Below are 21,291 nucleotides of genomic sequence, written 5' to 3'. Positions count from 1 at the left end.
CTGTCCGTGTCATTTAGGTAACCTTTCTCTTTTGGTCTAACGCCCTGTCCACCAGCAGGACATGGTTTAATAATATTTTCTCTTCAGAAGTATGTCTTATAGCCCATCCATTCCCCCAGACTGTGAGCTTCTTCAAAGCAAAGAGAAGGTGTTTTCTAACATGTACCTTTGGCAATTAGGAGAGGGATTTTTATTGAATATGAGAATTCATGAATGAATTAATGCATGAATACATACGTGTGATTTTTGGTTAAATTAATTAAAGGAGTTCAAGATAATTATGAAACATGCAGGGTACAAAATTCAGTCAGTAGTTCTCTTTGAAAGAGCGTTTATGTGATCATTATTCCCAAAGAGTTACTTACACACATCCAACACCATAAAAATCTGAGCACTAAAACTAATGTATAATGAAAGAGTGGTAAAGCCCTCTCGAGGTCTTTTAGCAGAAAGCAGCTGATAAAATTTCTTAACGGGGAGAGCATCCTAAAAGAGAAATGGTAAAATGTGCCCATATATATAACCTTAAAACATGTATGTGTCATACAAAAAAGCTTTACAAGTGGGAACTGGCTAAGCATTTTTACTATCCGTTTTATTCATTTATTAGCTTGGGTTCTTGCCTGACATTGCTGCATTTCTCTTCGTTGAAGAATTTTATTATACTCACTTGTCTATTTATATGAACATCTGCGTTCATGCCAGGTTTTTTTTCTTTATATAGTATCTAACACCACGGTACACACATTGGTACTTAATAAAAATTATTTGAGCATGAAGATTTGATTAGTGGCAAATGGTGGTTGAATATTTAATAGAAGAAGACATCTTTGCATTTAAATGTATGCTCATTTTAAAAATGCTAACAAGAAATAGTTGGAGGGAAAAACCTTTAAGAATGAGCTATCATGTTTCTGGGTTATGTCGGCAATAATTCTCTACTATATTAGTTCCTTCAAAGGTGAGTGGTTTCTGATTATGATATAACCTTAACTTGCCATCTGTTATGAAACAGTGTATAAAGCTTAAACTTAGGATTTTCAGCTTCACAAATTCTCCAACAATTATGAACTCTTACTGACTTCATAATTAAGTCTAGACAAGGTTAACAATCACCTGCCATTCTGTTAATGTAATTGTTCATCCATGAACCTTGCAAATTCTTCTAAGTAATTGTAATATTTGCTTTGAAAAACAAACATTCTTATAATCTTTCTGAGAGTGAAAATTCTATGACAAATCAGGAAAACTCTTGGGGCTTAAAGAGGCCTTGTTAAACCCATCTTAACCAATTCCCCATCTACTTTCTAAAACTCCAACCTTGAGTTGAAGAACATAAAGAGTAGCTTTTCAACATTATTCCGCTATGGCAGAGTTGGGATTAGAATTCATGTCTTTGTAATCCAAAATTCTTTCTAGTGCCCCACACAAATTCTTGCGGAAGATATTTCATAAATAAAGATGGAATTTAGTACAATAAAGCAGTCAGGACCTGTGATTTTATGAAACAATATCTTCATGATTCTGCTGCTATATGACTCTTACACAGTCAGATAATTTACAGATACTTGCTGCTGTGGGCAGCATCTGCCATTGCTGTATATGATGTGCTGAGTGTTTTTCTCAGTAGAATATACATTTTGATTACAGGATGGTGAGCATCTTATGAACTATAACTTACTTTCCACATGGTTCTCTGTAATGATCAGAAATTTAACAATAATCACAGGTGTTTGTTTCCAATGTGAAGAACATTTCCTAAAATGATACTGGACCTACTGCCATTAAGAAGGAAGCAGAGGCCCAAGCTCAACTCAGTTCAGAGTCTCTAATATCTACCACTCTCTCTTCCTCACTCTCTATATCTCTCTCACCTCACTCCCCCATCTTTCAATGGAAGCTCAACTACTAAGAGGTAGAGAAAGAATTCTAACATAGGAGTGTTTGACCCCAGACTCTGTGCTCTTAGCCATTATTCTGCACTGCCAGCCACATAACCTGCTCCTCCATCCTCACTGGACCAGCCTGAGCAAGTGGCCACCCCCAGCCACCTAGTGCAGGTGACCCAGGGCCCTTGCTCAAATGCACACAACCCGGAACTCCCTTTGATCCTGTCCCCATCATATACAGTGGGAGACGGAGAGAGCTGCTTGTTGTAAATGTTCAACATTTCGTTGATCTTTAAGATTATTTTCCCTTTCAATGAAAGCCTTCTGAGAGCAAATTTTCATAGTCACCAGCAACTCTGGCCCTGTAAAATATGTTCTTTCATGATGAAAAGCACCCTTTATCACTTAGACCTGCCCTTCCCACATATACTAAATGCAATCCAATGTAATGAGAACATGTCTAGTCAATCACAGGTCATAAATGAATAAGTTGTTACTCTGGGTCCATTTGATATAATAGAAATTATTCTCAGAGGAGGGTTATCAATTTAGAACATACAATTTAGGGAGATATACCACTGATTCTACTGCTGAGCTCTTCTTTCCAACACGGTTGAATGCGCCTTTTCGAAGAGCAGAGCTTCATGTTGCAGTCAGAGCATGGATATATGAGGTCCTAGAATAATCAGAAAGCCATCCAGTTGTGCATTGCTTCATTCTTTCACTTGGTCATTGTCTTCCCCTTTTAGGTTTTCAAAGGAAGAAAAATATTATTTCCCATGGAAACATCTAAAAAATTTGATTGGACCCAGTTAGTCAGAAATTCCAGAATGAAAGCAGTGTTTTTTTCAGTAGTGGCAAGATAACTCTGAAGTTTTTTGTCATGGAAAAAATGTAAGTGGAAAGAGTTGTAAACCTAATGTTTGCAAGGGACAAATTGTCATTGATCATTCATTCCTGGCCATCTGCTTCTCCTCACCCTCTTTCTCTTTAGACTGTATATTCTGTTGTATCCTTTGTTCCCTCATTCATTCCTTCCTTTTGTAAACTTTTATTATATATATTCTATATTCTAGTCCCTGATGAGATGAGGGGTGCAATTTTATTTTCACATGGGACTGCATATGGGTAACACTTGGCATTACAAGATATAAAGGGTGAGAATGGAGAGGCTTCAGAGCAGTGGTTCTCAGCCACGGCTGCAATTGGAGTCACCTGCAGAGCTTTTAAAACAATACTAATACTTGGGATGCACTCCACAGCCATTGAATCAGAATTTCTGGAGGATGGTGGATATTTTTGTGTTCTTAGATAGGACACAAAAGGAAATAGGAATTCATGAACCTGGGGCAAGAGAACCTTTGGGTCCCTAACTTGCTTGTGTTTCTTGTAGATAGCCTAATAGGCCTTGGCAGCACAGGGCAGATCAAGAGAAACCAGCAACAAAAATATCAGTTGGCTTCCTCAGAATTAACAAGGCAAAATATCCTTCAGGCTTCTGCCATTTTATACCATGGTAATTGCAAGAAAAAAAATCAATTGACCTTTGAAATAGCAGTTTATAGAGTCCTGAACTCATTGACTTCTCCTCCCATGGTGACTAGCCTCTAGGGCATGCAAGGTTCACCTGTCTTCTCCGCTTATCCCAAGCAGCCCACTTGCTTTCCAGAGCCACCACTTTTGCTTCACAAATTTCAAATTGTAAAGAGTAAACCTGAGAGGGAGCAGTGAGTGTGAAAGACTTGAGGGAAGAGCAAGCTTCCCTTCAAGGGGTAATAGAACCATAGGCATCAGTCAGAAAGTATTCGCACTACAGAATATCCAACCCATTCTATGGAGGAGGAAACTGAAGCAACATTTAAATGACTCATCAAGCTAACACTGTTCATGTCTGATGCTTCCTCAAACTCCATCTCCAGATTCCTTATCCCTGTTTCAATGTCCTGATACCTAGCTATGGAGCAAACTACGTTTTGAATAAAATGACAAATATAAACCTTGAAAATAGAGAAGGCATTCTCTTGACTAACGGGAAAAAATCATATTCATTTAACACATATACGTTGGAGTGCACAGACAATTAATAACAGCTCCTCAAGCTAACGACAGTATAAACCAAGAGGGCAAAAGGCATAATTTTAGATCTGAGGAAGCAGAATAATTACTTGGCAGCCAAAAAAGAAAAGAGAAACAAAAACACAGCAATTGTATATAGTTTTGTGGACTATCAACAACTGCGAAGTGTCTTTGTATATCTATGTTGATTGTGAAAATGGCCACAGGTCTCAAGTCAACCTTTTATCTCTGTCTTGTAGCATGGGGAATGTCAACACAGTAGAGGCATGTTTGCAAGTGAAACACAAGTAAAGCCAAGCAGATACCATTCCTTACAGGATATATGAGGTCTTGGGCTGAGAAGCTACATGCTTCATTTGGAAATGGAAATTGTTGGGTATGGCTGTGCTGGAGTCAATACTATAAAATGCCCTTGCTATTTTTGTGTAGGGGGCGGGATATGAGAGGGAAAAGGAAGGAAGATGTGATAAAGCATAACTGGTATGCAGAAATATCTTGTGGCTCTTGTACATTTACAGTCCTAATTTTTGCAGAGTTAATTTTATTCTTGGTGGAGAGGGCAGGTACAGGTGAGACAGGTAGCACTGGAGGAAGATGCTGCAGAGGTGGTTTTTAATGTCCTGCTTGGAGGGCAGACTGTTTAAAAGTCTTAGCTTTTTCCAGCCTGACTTGAGTTCTGATACACTGTGATATTTAAGATCATGTCATCCAGAACATACTGATATTAAACCACACTGGTCTATGTGAATGTCCTACTGGAGCCACAAAGCAGGATCACATTCCATTTGATACAGGTAGGTTTTGCCTTATAAGGATGGGTATTTCTATTGTCAGTCAACTGGGAGTAGTTCATTCCTGGCACAGGAATATGGCCTAGAATAAATCTTTAGGCTTGAGAAAGAAAGATATTCCTTCTCTCTCTAGGCTCTGCGATGCTTGGTCTTGGACTCCAAAGCTCAGGCACTCCAAATACTCCTGATGAAAGGAGTGAACTGATCTCTAATAGGGGGGAAAGAGTCAGAGACTAGAAAGAAAGTGGCTTTGTGGATTTTACAGACTAGTTCCCTTCCATCATCCTTGCTGTTCAATTAAGTCATTTAAAAGTTTACAATCTTGTCTTAAAGATAATGTGGGGAATTAGGAAAGAACTTGCTTCACGCATGGCATGGGGAAGTCAAATGTAGGCATGCAGTTTTCCCCTCTAAACAAAGTGTTGGTAGCAGAAACAAATGCTCCCAAAGGATGGCCATACCCAGCAGAGGGGTGGTCCTCTAGCAAGGGGACAGTGACAGCAGAAATAGAGGCCAGAGCCAAAGGACATGAGGGAACTGATTCCGAATATCAAGGAAGTGATAGAAACAGTCAGAAAGGGCGGGTGGGCTATGTGGAAGTGGGGGCTCTGAGTGATCGCAAATAACTTCAGTTGGAGTAAAATCATTGAAGATTGTACTCTGACTGGCAAATATCTTTATGAGATGATCCAGGAACCAAGCAAGTATTCTAAATACACTGCCAAACATTGTCATCTGTCGTCCTCACAAGCCAGCCCTGATAATAAAAACTGCTAACAAACATGTATGACAAGTTTCTTCTGTGCCACATACAGTGCTAACACTTTACAATCCTTAGGCTAACATTGAGTTTCATGTTACAAACCTCTTTTTGGTGATGAGGAATCTGAGACCTTAAAAGGTTAAATAAATGGTCCAAGATCAACAGCTACTAAGTGGTGGAACTGGGAATCAAACAAAGATCACTTGTTCCAAGCCTGAACTCTTGATCACTATGCTGTCCACTGGGAACCAAAAATGAAGGTTTGGGGGTGTTGATGGTGGCAAGGGTGAGGGTGGAGGGAGTGAAAAGAAAGAAGGAAATAGAACCAATAGGACACACTTCCACAATTGTAGGATTTATTAACTTAATCATTTTTCAGGGAAAGAAAAAAACAATGTCAATTGTAAGATACCTCCTGCTTTCAGAAGTATTAAAACGAGATAAATGAGTATCATAGAACCTGGGAAACACATTAAGTGCTTCCTATAGTCCATATTAAGTCCATAAAGGCTTGTGCGTGTTATCTCATTTAATATGTATTATAATACCAGAGAAGTAAATTATTTGCTCAAGGTTCTACAGCTGGTTAGTGACAACAAAAGAACTTAAACCCATACCTGCTTGAGTATTAATTCAATGTTTAGCGTGTAGAAAGCCTCTATTCCTAATTTTTTCTCTGAATACAAGATCCCATGACTCCACACTTGAAAGAATGCTTTTAGATGTGCTTTCCATAATTGCTGCTCCTGAAAGCAGTGTAGGTAAGAGTTCTACAGTCACCTTCAGACATTTTGGTTGCGTTAGAGAAAACGGTAATGGCTTCTGCAATTTACCTAGCAACCACTCCTTTCAGGAGCTTTCTTTTAGAGCCAAGTTACTTATGTGATTTCCAGCCAATTTACTTCTAGCAAGTTTCCTGACATTGTTCAAGTCATCACACATGAAGGGTTATTATGATTTCTTACCTAGAAAAGGTATAAATATATTTCAATATGCCAGCTTCTCTCAATGTGCAATATTCATCCTGGTTTATGTATATTTGGAAATTGTGAGAAATGTTTTTGGACAAATTAATTTAATTGAAGCTGATATTTATTACTCTTATGGTTATAGGAGTTCAATGTAACTTCCTAAAAGTTTCCTGCTTAAAAAAAAAGCATGCTTAACTATAGGGAGTATTTGTTTCATTGAGTAACAGAATTCTGTAAAACTTGATAGCCACAGAAGAGAACTTATTATAGAAAGTGATTGTTGGAAAGTGACTACATCATCATATACACATGCATGCACACATGTGTTTATGTGTGGGAGTGTCCATGTGTATATAGATGTATACACATAACTACATATACATATGCACTTGGAGGAACCATTTGAACTTTGTAAAAGGTAATGGATATAAAATGCCCCTAGATAAATAAATTTACACATTATCATAGGCATAAACACATGCACTCATATGTCTAAAGATGCACACAAATGCTTCTTTCTTCCAAGAATAGTCAGGAAAAATTAAATGTAAAATGAATTTTCAAATTGGTTTTAATTAACTGGATGAGCCAATATTGAATAGCTTTCTTTGAAAAGTTAAGACTCTTTGGACAATTCATATGATTTACAAAATAAAAGTATATATTTAGTCTTCTCTAAGTAAGGTACTATTAAATATGTATATATGTATATAACATTTGTTCCATCAAAGTCAGTCACAAATATTTATTTAGCACCTACTATGTCCCTAACACTTTTCCAGGTGTTGGAGAATCCGTGTGTATATGTGTGTGTGTCTGTGTGTGTGTGTGCAGACAGAGAATGAAGGTATGAAATTGTAACAACAAACTTATTGAAACAAAAATTCTTTGGTCTCCCAGCAGCCTGTCTGTCCTTGAAAAGCTGTTAACTGCATATGGAACTGAGCTCTCCTGGGCACTATTAGCACATAGTCTGTCCTTAATCTCAGCCTTTTAATCTAGAGCAGACATTTACGTTTGATTCCCATATGCAAATTCAAACTCATATCCAGATAATCCAATATATTCATTTTAAAGTCCCCTCTGCAACTTCAAAGTCAACAACACATTGAGAATATTATTCCAAACAAAAATATACATACTCAGATCTTTAAACTTTTTACTATGACTTGTAGCCTGTGTAGAAAAACTAAGAAGGTAGCAATCACTTCTCTGGGAGTTCAGAATAGTATGCTTTCTAAAATCCTTCAACAGTTAAGTAATACCAAGAAATTGTCTCCCTCAAGCAATAAGTTACTCTGATATTCACCAAAATATAACAACAAACTGGCTGTCAAGTTTGGCAACCATTTGAAAAGAGGCGGGCCTCCTCTCTGAACTCTGAATGGAAACATTATTTTTCCTCCTGTAGAAGCCATCATCACTCTTTCACCAGAAGGAAGGTCACAGCATCTTTCACAAAAGATTTGCCTGCTTGTAATTACTGCCTGCAGCGTACAGACAAATGCAATTTTTAAAATGCTAACTGTGTTATACTTATACTCAAGGGATCCCCGGGTACAAATGTAACGCGGCCTCACCAGTTTGTCTTAGTGAGACCTTACAGTGCTGATTGAAAACAGCTGAACTAAATCAACAGTTACCTTGAGCCAGGGGCCTTTGGAGAGCAATTAGAGTCAAGGCTTGGGTTTTGAACCCAATATGCTCTGTCAGTCTCAATGATTTGTGTTTGTTGTACTCAGTCTCATTTCCTGCATGAAATATGAGGCTGTATAAAGAGAAAAAATTCCCAAGATTAAAAAATATTTGACCTCAGTGCATTTGTGAGCAGAGAAGTACACATGTCTAAATGACCATTTGGGTTTGTAGTACAAAGTTCTATTGATGTTGGCAGCCCAAGCTTCCCAGTCTCAAAGCCACATGAATGGTTTCGAGTTTCAGCCAAAAAATGTTTTCCACATGCTTTAGTGTGGGCCAATTTACACAGTAGATTTCGTGGATACTGTGGCCAAGTGCTTTATAAAGGGCTGCCTTCTCTGGGATCAGGGAAACCACAACAGACACATTGCTAATGCAATCTAATTATCTGCTTGAATATTTTTCCAGATGTATCCAATGTCTAAAAATACTGCAATAAAAAAGGTATTATTTGACTCCCTCGGCTGAAACAGTGGCATAAAGAACCTGTTTGTCTAGAGGGAAAGTTATGACATTGTACTTCTATGACTGCATTTAAATCAGTCAGTCGAAACAGTACCCACAGGGCGGGCTGTACTTTCTGTTTGAATGAGTCTTCCAAACCAAGACCTTTAGTTAGCATAAGAGATCATTCCTTTATATAAAGGGACGACCCTCTCACTTAGAAGTTAATTCCTCTCATTTGTGGTTTCCTAATTTGATTGAGGTTGGTTACTGTAACTCATGACAAAGATCCCATGCTTTTCCCACTCAGCTCATTGTATGCCTCGCACAACAGGACAGCAGGCCATTTCCTTCCTGCCAGGGGAAAAATTCTTTTGACTAATAAGTTGAGATTTTTACGCTGTCCCCATAGAAAAACTGGCTGTTCCGAAGGTCTTAATGTTTCCCTTTTGTTTTCCTTCAACAGAATTTATTTTTGTATAGCAAGTCCCATACTTCAGCCTAGTTTCCTTTGTGTCACTTGGATTTCAGCTAGTCCAGCAGATACATGATGTTATGCCAGGTTATTGTTTAAGCTGTTGGCAATGACGCTCATTCCTAATACATCCAACTGCCTAGGAGAATACAAGCACATGCAGTAGGAATTTGTTGAATTAAGTTGAGAGGCCAATTTTACCAACCTGTGTCTTTACACACACTTTTAACAAAAATTCTAGAATGAATTGTAAAGTTCCAAATAAATGAGCAACACACACACACACACACACACTTTTTCAAGAAACTGAAAAACTTAGGACAATTTTTTACCTTCCTCTTTTTCTTTCCAGTCCTCCTTCTAGCAGCAAGGATTAGGGGCACAGGGATACATTCTGTATTACACCTTTTAGGAAGCAATAAATCAGAGGCAAGACATCACCTTCATTGCTTTAATTGGTCTCAGTCATAACCACAAAACCACTGTGCCAGCTTCCCTAATTCCCATATAGCACCGCTGGAGTGAGCAGAGCTCTCCAACACACAGATACCTTTAAATAGTTATACACTGAAGTTGTGGCTGAAACTAAAGAAAAAGGCAGCAGAATGCCAAGAACTTCATGTGAGCTAATGAAGAGCAAACGAGTCCCCCCACGCTGCTTCATTCCATTCTCCTCAATTGAGCTATTCTCCTTGCAAGAAGAGTTTTTACTGATTGATTTGACTCTATTGTTTCTTGTGAAATCCAGAAACCTTACCCTCATTCACTCCACTGTTGTTTCTTTTTTTCCCAGCTGGGATATGGTTTCAAAATACGTTCCTAGTTCTCTAAAAGACACCCCTAGGGAATGAGGTCACTTGGGTTTTTCAATTAGAAAAAAAAATAAACAGTTTTATTCTTCTGGCAATCCTTTTTTCATCGTATGACCCCTCCTAATAGCAATGTTCCATTATCTTATTTCCATGTAGCATCAGAATGTTCTCAGGAAAGGGGGACAGATAAGAGATGTAATGAGATGCTAATCACTTTGGCATACAGCATATTCTATTTAAAAGTGGGTTGTGGTCGGGCGTGGTGGCTTGCACCTGTAATCCTAGCACTTTGGAAGGCCGAGGTGGGCGGATCACTTGAGGTCAGGAGTTCGAAACCAGCCTGGCCAACATGGTGAAACCCCGTCTCTACTAAAAATACAAAAAAATTAGCCGGGTGTGGTGGTGGGTGCCTATAATCCCAGCTACTCAGGAGGTTGAGGCAGGAGAATTGCTTGAACCCGGGAGGCAGAAGTTGCAGTGAGTTGAGATCACACTACTGCACTCCAGCCTGGCGACAGAGCAAGACTCCATCTGAAAAAGAAAAAATAATAAAAGTGAGTTTTGAGTTTCAAATATGTATTTACGATCCAGTTTTTTGGAATTCAGTTTGTGATTTCCAGTAGAAGGAATGTTATAAATGGGGGATATGATAGGTTCTCACAAAAACTTTTTTTTTTTCTTTTTTTGAGACAGAGTTTCACTCTTGTTCCCCAGGCTGGAGTGCAATGGTGTGACCTCGGCTGACTGCAACCCCCACCTCCCAGGTTCAAGTGATTCTCCTGCCTCAGCCTCCCAGTACCTGGGATTACAGGTGCCTGCCACCACGCCTGGCTAAGTTTTTATATTTTTAGTAGAGACAGGGTTTCACCATGTTGGCCAGGCTGGTCTCCAACTCCTGACCTCAAGTGATCCACCCACCTCGGCCAGCCTCCCAAAGTGCTGGGATTACAAGCATAAGCCACCATGCCCGGCCCTCCCCAAAACTTTTTAACCCATAATGTAACCCATAATATAAAGTACTATATTAGGAAAAAAATAAAAATAAAAAACCTTTGTGTTATAAGACGCAGATCTGTCTGCTATTTATGTGGGAGTCTAGGAATATGAGCCCAAAGAGTGAAGGAATCAGAAGAAGGGGAAAAAGCAGTTTCTTCTCACATTACTGGTAAGGTTATCCCATGCAACAACCTAAAAGAAACAAAATTGGTTTGGTACCCTCTTTCAGAAACTCATCTATAATTTTTTTCTCACTTTCTCACGGTCACCTTGCAGGTCCTAGCAGTTTCATGTTTCCCTAAACTGTTATATTATGAAACCCTCCTTTCCTGTTGTCAAGTATAGGATGCTTCATTCATCTTAATCAAAATACATTGTTGTCATCAAAACGAATTCCTGGTGATCAAAATAATTTGCAATGAGGTATGAAGGACCTCATAATCATTTCAGGCTATTTGCACCTTAAAGTAGCATGGAAATCAGCCCCAAAGAATCTTTTCATTTCATTTGTTCATTTCGGGCAATATGATAAAATTGAAAAATTTCACAAATGTCAGGAAAACAAGATCTGGTGTCTGGGTCTCAACTCATGGAGCTTCCCGGCTTGTAGCTATGCTCCTGAAGTAAGTATTCTCACTTTTCACATATTATTCTCTCACTAAAAGCTCTGCATTGCAGAGAAGGTATCCCAAGAACTTCATCCAGAAATCCTTTAGTGAAGCTGTTTCCCTTCACTAGGTTCCTCTGTCTGAAAGTGTTGTTAGTACATGGGGTGACTGTAAGCCCAAGACCGTAGCAGAAGATAAAGGGGAGCCCTGAGATCTAAATTTGAGCCTTGGAAAATGCTAGCCATAACTTTCATAATTGTTTTGGGCAAAACTTTTTTTTTTAATTGGTCACAGAACAAGCTAAGATATGAGGCACTTTGAACTGAATTGCTAATTAGATTTTCATGGGTCCTAAAACTGGCTAGATGGGTTTTGAAAGTTTTGGGTTTGGTTTTGAAGATCACAGCACAACACAAAGCAGGGTTTCTTAAAGTGTGGTCTATAAATCACTCCTGTCCTCTGGTGGCTTTGGGGCAAATAGTTTATGAATTTCAGAGGAAAAAGGAAACCTAAAACCTTTCATTCACAAATATTTAACACATTTAAAACATAAGATAAATGTAATTCTCACTGAAGTATGCTCTGGTTTTAATTGTCATTAGCATCCTAAAAGTGGCCCACATGCTGCAAGAACTCTGCTGATCAGGTCTCAGCTTCCATTCGGTTAATCGAATACAGTGCGCTTACGTCAACTTATTTTCATATTATTAGCATGTTACCATTTGCATTTGTTACATTTGACTTTTTTACATTGTCACTATTGGAATTTATTATTCAATTTCTAATTTTATAAAAAGAGCAATCACACAAAAGTAGTTTATGAAAACCTAAAGACAGTTATAAAAGTATTGACAGAAATATACCACTACTATAATCATCTTTAGTGACCAGGATTCAGAATGAATATAGAATGTGATTATGTATGTGCTTAGATAAGGGAAAAACAGCTAGAAGCTTCTGGATATAAAAGTGAAAATAGGAAATCCAAAAATAAACAAAGGAAAATTTTATTTAATAAGGCCAGCTATCATTTTGACCCATGTGTAGTAAATTGCCTTTTATAAAACTTGATTAAATAGTAGCATGAGGTCATCAGAGCTTTGCATGCACGTACTGTGTACTTCTCAGGCTTTAAAAATGATTTTTTTCTATAAAAATACTTTAAAAATAATTAATTGCTGGATTTTATTGCCAACTAAAGTGGGAATATACAACTGCAGAGGCATGGTTTAGAAATTACATCCCTTGTAACAAAAAGCCCCCTCCTTACAGTCCCCCTTAGGAATCCCCTTATCCTGAGGAATACATTCCAAGATGCCCAGTGGATGTCTAACACCAGACAGTATGGAAATCTATGTATACTATATTTTTCCTTAGTCTGATAATCGAGATGGCTTCTAGGTGACGAATGGGTGAGTAGCATAGACAGTGTGGATACACCAGACAAAGGGACAATCCATGTACCAGGTAAGACAGAACAAAATGACACAAGATTCATTACAAAACTCAGAATGTCATGCAATTTACAACTCATGAATTGTTTATTTCTGGAATTTTCCATGGGTTATTTTGGACCATGGTTGATCACAGGTTACTGAAACTGCAGAGAGCCAAATCTCTTTGTACTACTGTATAGGTGCAAGTCATACTTTTTCTAGGTAGCTGGTAAAACTAGCTTCAAAGTTAATAATAAATAATAAGCTTAGAATGAAAGCATAATAACCATTGGCTAAATTTTCCTATCATAAGACAGTTGTATATCATGGAATATTAAAGGCATACATTGTGTGTGTTCTGGGAGGTATTTTGCTTTTCAGTTGGCAAAATCACTGGTATGTTAGATCTGAATCAGATCTTCACTAATATGTGGTATGTACACTGATGAAAAGTGATTGATAAATTTTTCCTGCTAATTATTCAAAATCCATGCTAGAGGAAATTTTCAGTCTGTCGTTGGTGTTTTCCTGCAGCATGATGTATATTAGGAAAAGAGTATTACTAACATTACTGTTAGTATTACTGTTACTGATGGGGCATTAGCCATGTATAGAGCAAGGTGAAGCACTGCCACACAGTAAAGGACTTTGCAACAGACTGCCACTCTACATACTTTGCTATAACAGAGAATGGCTGGTGATGAGCAATATGTCTACCAATTTTTTACAATTATTTATCTATTTACTTCTATTTCATTCAGTTTTTGGTGAGCAGGTGGTGTTTGCTTACATGAATATGTGGTGATTTCTGAGATTTTGGTGCACTCATCACCTGAGCAACACACACTGAACCCAATCTGTAGTCTTTTATCCCTCACGCCCCTCCTACTCTTTCCCTGCAGTCTGCAAAGTCCAATGTCTCATTCTTATGCCTTTGCATCCCCATAGTTTAGATTCCACTTATTAGTGAGAACACACGATGTTTGGTTTTCCATTCCTGAGTTCCTATTATTCACTTAGAATAATAATCTTCGATTCCATCCAAGTTGCTGTGAATGCCTTTATTTTGTTCCATTTTATGGTTGAGTAGTATCCATGGTATATATATCCACAATTTCTTTACCCACCCATTGATTAATGGGTATTTGGGCTGGTTCCATTATTTTTGCAATTGTGAATGGTGCTGCTATAAACATGCGTGTGTGAGTATCTTTTGTATTTCTGTGGTATCAGTTAAACTATCTCCCGTTTCATTTCTAATTAAGCTTATTTGGATCTTCTCTCTTCTTTTCATGGTTAATCTCGCTAATGGTCTATCAATTTTATTTATATTTTCCAAAAACCAGCTTTTTGTTTCATTTGTCTTTTGTATTTTGTTTTCTATTTCAATTTTGTTTAGTTCTGCTCTGATCTTTGTTATTTCTTTTAATAATGACTTATTTTCCTCTGCATAGATACCCAGTAGTGGGATTGCTGGACCAAATGATAGTTCTACTTTCAGTTCTTTAAGGAATCTCCACACTGTTTTCTGTAGTAGTTGTACTAGTTTGCATTCCCACCAGTGGTGATAAAATGTTCCCTTTTCACCACATCCATGCCAACATCTATTAACTTTTAACTTTTTAAGTATAACATTCTTGCAGGAGTGAGGTGGTATTGCATTGTGGTTTTGATTTGCATTTGCCTTATTATTAGTGATGTTGAGCATTTTTTCATATGTTTGTTGGCCATTTGTATATCTTCTTTTGAGAATTGTCTATTTATGTCCTTAGCCCACTCTTGGATGGGATTGTTTGTATTTTTCTTGCTTATTTATTTAAATTCTTTGTAGATTCTGGATATTAGTCCTTTGTCAAATGTATAGAGTGTGAAGATTTTCTCCCACTCTGTGGGTTATCTGTTTACTCTGCTGACTGTTTCTTTTACTGGGCAGAATCTTTTTAGTTTAATTAAGTCTCGTCTATATATCTTTGGTTTTGTTGCATTTTCTTTTTGGTTTTTGGTCATGAAGTCTTTGCCTAAGCCAATGTCTAGAAGGGTTTTTCTGATGTTATTTTCTAGAATTTTTATGGTTTCGGGTCTTAGATTTAAGTTCTTGATTGAGCTTGAGTTGATTTTTTTATGAGGTGAGAGACGAGGATCCAGTTTTATTTGTCTACACGTGGCTTGCCAGTGATTCCAGCACCATTTATTGAACAGGGTTTCCTTTCTCCACTTTATGTTTTTATTTGCTGTGTCAAAAATCAGTCGGTTTTAAGTATTTGGCTCTATTGCTGGGTTATTTTTTCTGTTCCATTGGTCTATGTGCTAATTGTTATACCAGTACCATGCTGTTTTGGTGATGATGGCCTTATAGTATAATTTGGCCTTATAGTATAGTTGATGCCTCCAGATTTGTTCTTTCTGCTTAGGCTTGCTTTGGCTATGTGGACTCCTTTTGGTTCCATATGAATTTTGGGATTGTTTTTTCTAGTTCTGTGAAGAATAATGATGGTATTTTGATGGGAATTGCATTGAATTTATAGATTGCTTTTGGCAGTATGGTCATTTTCACAAAATTGATTCTAGCCATCATGAGCGTGAGATGTGTTTCCATTTGTTTGTGTTTTTTATGATTTCTTTCAGAAGTGTTTTGGACCTTTTTGTTGGCAATTTTTAAATTACTGTTTCAGTCTCATTGCTTGTTATTGGTCTGTTCAGAGTTTCTATTTCTTCCTGGTTTAATCTAGGAGGGTTTTATGTTTCCAGGAATTTATCCATCTCCTCTAGGTTTTCTAGTTTATGTGTGTAAAGGTGTTCATAGTAGCCTTGAATGATCTTTTGTATTTCTGTGATATCAGTTATATCTCCCATTTCATTTCTAATTGAGCTTATTTGGATTTTCTCTCTTCATGGTTAATCTCACTAATGGTCTATCAATTTTATTTATCTTTTCAAAGAACCAACTTGTTATTTCATTTATCTTTTGTATTTTTTTTCTGTTTCAATTTCACTTAGCTCTGCTTTGATCTTTGTTATTTCTTTTTTTTTTTTTTTTTGCTGTGTTTGGGTATCTTTTGTTCTTGTTTCTCAAGTTCCTTGAGGTGTGAGCTTAGATTGTCTATGTGCACTCTTTCAGACTTTTTGATGTAGGCATTTAATGCTGTGAACTTTCCTCTTAGCACTGCCTTTGCTGTATCCAAGAGGTTTTGATAGATTGTGTCACTATCATCATTCAGTTCAAAGAATTTTTTAATTTCCATCTTGATGTCAATGTTGACCCAACAATCATTCAGAAGCAGGTTTAATTTCCATGTATTTGTATGGTATTGAGGGTTCCTTCTGTAGTTGATTTCCAGTTTTATTCCACAGTGGTCTAAAAGAGTACTTGATATAATTTCGATTTTCTTAAATTTATTGAGACTTGTTTTGTGGCCCATGATGTGGTCTATTTTGGAGTATGTTTTATGTGCTGATGAATAGAATGTATATTCTGTAGTTGTTGGGTAAAATGTTCTGTAAAAATCTGTTAAGTCCAATTCTTCTAGGATATAGTTTAAATCCATTGTTTCTTTGTTGACTTTCTGTCTTGATTACCTGTCTAGTGCTGTCAGTGGGGTATTGAAGTCCCTCACTATTATTGTGTTGCTGTCTATCTCATTTCTTAGGTCTAGTAATAATTGTTGTATAAATTTGGGAGCTCCAGTGTTAGGTGCATGTTTATTTAGGATTGTGATATATTCCCACTGGACAAGTCCTTTTATCATTATGGAACATCCCTCTTTGTCATTTTTAACTACTGTTGCTTTAAACTTTGTTTTGTCTGATGTAAGAATAGCTACTCCTGCTTGTTTTTGGTGTCCATTTGCATAGATTATCTTTTTCCATCCCTTTACCCTAAGTTTACATGAGTCCTTATGTGTTAGGTGAGGCAGCAGATACTTGGTTGGTGGATTCTTATCCATCCTGCCATTCTGTGTCTTTTTAGTGGAGCATTTGGGCCATTTATATTCACCATTAGTATTGAGACGTGAGGTACTATTCTATTCATTGTGCTATTTGTTGCCTGAATACCTTGTTTTTTTTTTTAATTTATTGTGTTTTTGTTTTATAGGTGAGATGTATGCTTTAAGGAGTTTCTATTTTGGTGTATTTGAGGATTCATTTCAAGATTTAGAGCTCCTTTTAGCAGTTCTTGTAATGCTGGTTTGGTAGTAGCAAATTCTGTCAGCATTTGTTTCTCTGAAAAAGACTGTATCTTTCCTTCACTTATGAAGCTTAGTTTGACTGGATACAAAATTCTTGGCTAATAAGTGTTTTGTTTAAGGAAGCTGAAGATAAAGCCTCAATCCCTTCTAGCCTGTACACTTTCTGCTGAGAAATCTGCTGTGAATCTGATAGGCTTTCCTTTATAGATTACCTGATGCTTTTGCCTCATAGCTCTTAAGATTCTTTCTTTTGTCTTGACTTTAGATAACCTGATGACTATGTGCCTAGGCAATGATTTTTTTTTGCAATGAATTTCCCAGGTGTTCTTTGAGCTTCTTGTGTTTGGATGTCCAGATCTCTAGCAAGGCTGGGGAAGTTTTCCTCGATTATTTCCTCAAATATGTTTTCCAGATTTTTAGATTTCTCTTATTCTTCCAGCACACCAATTATTCTTAGGTTTGAACACTTAGTATAGTCCTAAACTTCTTGGAGGCTTTCTTTTTAATTCTTTTTTCTTTATTTTTGATGGATTGGGTTAATTAAAAAATCTTGTCTTCAAGCCCTGAGGTTCTTTCTTCTGCTTATTCGATTCTATTGCTGAGATGTTCCGGTGCATTTTGCATTTCTCTAAGTGTGTCCTTGATTTCCAGAAGTTGTGATTGTTTTTTATTTATGCTACCTATTTCACTGAAGATTTTCCCCTTCAAATATTGCATCTTTTTCTGATTTTATTAAATTGGACTTCATCTTTCTCTGATGCCTCCTTGATTAGCTTAATAATTGACCTTCTGAATTCTTTGGTAATTCAGAGATTTCTTCTTGGTTTAGATCCGTTGCTGGTGAGCTAGTGTGATCTTTTAGGGGTGTTAAAGAACCTTGACTTATCATATTACCAGAATCATTTTTCTGGTTCCTTCTAATTGGGGTAGACTATGTCAGAGGGAAGATCTGGGATTCCAGGCTGCTGATCAGATTCTTTTGTCCCACAGGATGCTCCCTTGATGTAGTGTTCTCCCCCTTCCCCTAGGGATGTGGCTTCCTGAGAGCTGAACTGTAGTAATTGTTATTTCTCTTCTGGATCTATCCACCCAGCAGAGTTACTGAGCTCCGTGCTGGTACTGGTGGGTGTCTGCACAGAGTCCTGTGTTGTGAACATGTGAACAATCTTCATGTCTCCCAGCCGTGGATACCAGCAACTCCTCCAGTGGAGGTGGCAAGGGAGTTAAATGGACTGTGAGGGTACTTAGTTTGTAGTTTTGCTTACTGTACTAGTTTTGTGCTGGTTGGCCTCCTGCCAGAAGGTGGGGCCTTTTTTTTTTTTTTTTTTTTTTTTTGTGACGGAGTCTCACTCTCTTGTCCAGGCTGGAGTAGTATAATGGCACAATCTCGGCTCACTGCAACCTCCGCCTCCCGGGTTCAAGCGATTCTCCTGCCTCAGCTTCTCAAGTAGCTGGGATTACAGGTGCCTGCCACCATGCCTGGCTAAGTTTTGTATTTTTAGTAGAGATGGGGTTTCACCATACTGCCCAGGGTGGTCTCGAACTCCCGACCTCAGGTGATCCACCTGCCTTGGCCTCCCAAAGTGCTGGGATTACAGGCGTGAGCCACAGAGCTTGGCCGAGGTGGGGCTTTTAAGGGAGCATCAGCTGCGGTAGTATAGGAAGGATCAGGCAGTGGGCAGGGCCCTAGAGCTCCCAAGAGATTATGTGTTTTGGCTTCCGGCTACCAGGGCAAGTAGAGAAAGATCATCCGGTGGGGGCAGGGTTAGGTGTGTCTGAGCTCAGGCTCTCCTTGGATGACGCTTGCTATGGCTGCTGTGGAGGATGGAGGCATGGTTCCCAGGCCAATGGAGTAATGTTCCCAGGGGGATTATGGCAGCCTCTGCTATGTCATGAAGGTTGCCAGGGAAGTGGGGGAAAACCAGCAGTTACAGCCCTCACCCAGGTCCCATGCAGCCCAAAAGGCCAGTCCCACTCCCACTGTGTACCCGCCAACAGCACTGAGTTCATTTCCAGGCAGTGGTGAACAGGAATGAGAACTTGCCTCAGACTACCAGCCTCCTGGCTGATAAAGCAAGCAGAGCTTTCAGGTTTCACACCTCCCCACCTCCCCCAGCTTCTGTGCCATGTCAGCACACCCGATTCACCCTCTCCTACAAGTTCTGTCCAGGAATCTTTGCATTTGGTTGAAATTGTTACAAAGTTAATTTGGAGGTTTCCTTCTCTCTGTGGTCTTTTCTCAGTTCCTGCGGCAGCCCTCCTCAAGGACATCTGTGAGACAGTCAGAAATGACTTCCCTGGAGACCAAGAGAGCCCACAGGGCTCTTCCCGCTGCTTCTTCTACCCTTGTATTCACTCGGCTCTCTAAATTTGTCTCAGCTCCAGGTAAGGTCAGATGTTTACATTTGTCTCAGCTCCAGGTAAGTTTGGATCTTTCTCCCGTGATTTGGACCTTCAGGTTCCCCACTGAGGGTTTATGTTTGGGGATGGATCATCCCTCTTTCACACTTTTACACTTTGGGCACTCTCAGTTTTTCAAGTTTCTTAGAGCCTATAGGAGCAACGTACTTCCTTCAAAGGGTCTCTTGGCTTTCCTGGTATATTCCTGTGGTAGTTCTTGGAGCAAAAATTCATAATGTGAGTCTCCACACAAGTCTCCACACACGAGTCTGCCTACTAATCTTGATTTGGTGTTGAAGGAAATACAGTGCAGAAATTTGTAGATAAAATCAGATGGCAGTATGTGTCTTTTTAGCCTACTCTCCTGAAAATGAGATTCTTCTTTTCCGAAGTGAGGTATGCTGTTTTCCAAAAGGAAACTTTTATAACTTTTTAAATGGTGAAATACGACACACGAAGAGAAAGATGCATAGGACATAAATGCACAATGTAATGAATAATCAGAAAGTAAATATCCCTTTAACTACTACCTAACTAAGGGAATAGACTGTTGTCTACACTGTAGAAGCAACCCCTTGCCCCAGGGTATCCCTTTTCAATCACATTCTCTTTATCCCTCTTAGATTAAGACATTATCTTGATAGGCACATTACTTTCATTCTTGAGATTCTTTGTACTTTTATTGCTTTTATACGTGGCCCTAAATAAAATGTCTAATATTAACTGGTTTTAAACTTTATATAAATTCATAATTTAAAAAAGTCTCTCAATAAATAATATGTTTGTATGATTAAATTAGGTTTATTGTACCTAGCTCTAGTGAGTTCACTTTTCTTGTACTATAAAATTCCACCATATTAATAACCACAATTTATTTATCCATCCTAACATTCTGATAGCTTGATGAATGTTAGAATTATTTTCAGCTATTGCAAAAATTGCTACCATGAACTTTCTTTTACATATTTCTAAGTATGTGAATACATTTTTCTAGGTATATATGCAGAAATGGAATTGTTATTGTTTGGTCATAGAATATTGTATGGGAAAGAACACTTTTCTTTTTTTTTTTCATTATACTTTAGGTTTTAGGGTATATGTGCACAATGTGCAGGTTTGTTACATATGTATCCATGTGCCATGTTGGTTTGCTGCACCCATTAACTCGTCATTTAGCATTAGGTATATCTCCTAATGCTGTCCCTCCGCCCTCCCCCCACCCCACAACAGTCCCCAGAGTGTGATGTTCCCCTTCCTGTGTCCATGAGTTCTCATTGTTCAATTCCCACCTATGAGTGAGAACATGCGGTGTTTGGTTTTTTTGTCCTTGCGATAGTTTACTGAGAATGATGTTTTCCAGTTTCATCCATGTCCCTGGAAAGGACATGAACTCGTCATTTTTTATGGCTGCATAGTATTCCATGGTGTATATGTGCCACATTTTCTTAATCCAGTCTATCATTGTTGGACATTTGGGTTGGTTCCAACTCTTTGCTATTGTGAATAGTGCCGCAATAAACATATGTGTGCATGTGTCTTTATAGCAGCATGATTTATAGTCCTTTGGGTATATACCCAGTAATGGGATGGCTGGGTCAAATGGTATTTCTAGTTCTAGATCCCTGAGGAATCACCACACTGGCTTCCGCAATGGTTGAACTAGTTTACAGTCCCACCAACAGTGTAAAAGTGTTCCTATTTCTCCACATCGTCTCCAGCACCTGTTGTTTCCTGACTTTTTAATG

General features: G+C 38.3%; 1 long non-coding RNA gene across 1 annotated transcript in view; it reads left to right on the top strand.

Annotated features, from left to right (window-relative positions):
- Nucleotides 1-21,291, top strand: part of LOC134736237 (uncharacterized) — a 417,079-nt gene that overhangs the window by 166,741 nt on the left and 229,047 nt on the right. The window contains exon 3 of the long non-coding RNA XR_010120134.1: nt 19,390-19,531. This is a non-coding gene — a long non-coding RNA (uncharacterized lncRNA). The remainder of the gene's footprint in view (nt 1-19,389; nt 19,532-21,291) is intronic.

Source organism: Symphalangus syndactylus, chromosome 3, assembly GCF_028878055.3.
Source record: "Symphalangus syndactylus isolate Jambi chromosome 3, NHGRI_mSymSyn1-v2.1_pri, whole genome shotgun sequence".
NCBI lineage: Eukaryota > Metazoa > Chordata > Mammalia > Primates > Hylobatidae > Symphalangus > Symphalangus syndactylus.
Note: the sequence above shows the minus strand (reverse complement) of the source record. Positions and strands in the feature narration are given on the sequence as shown.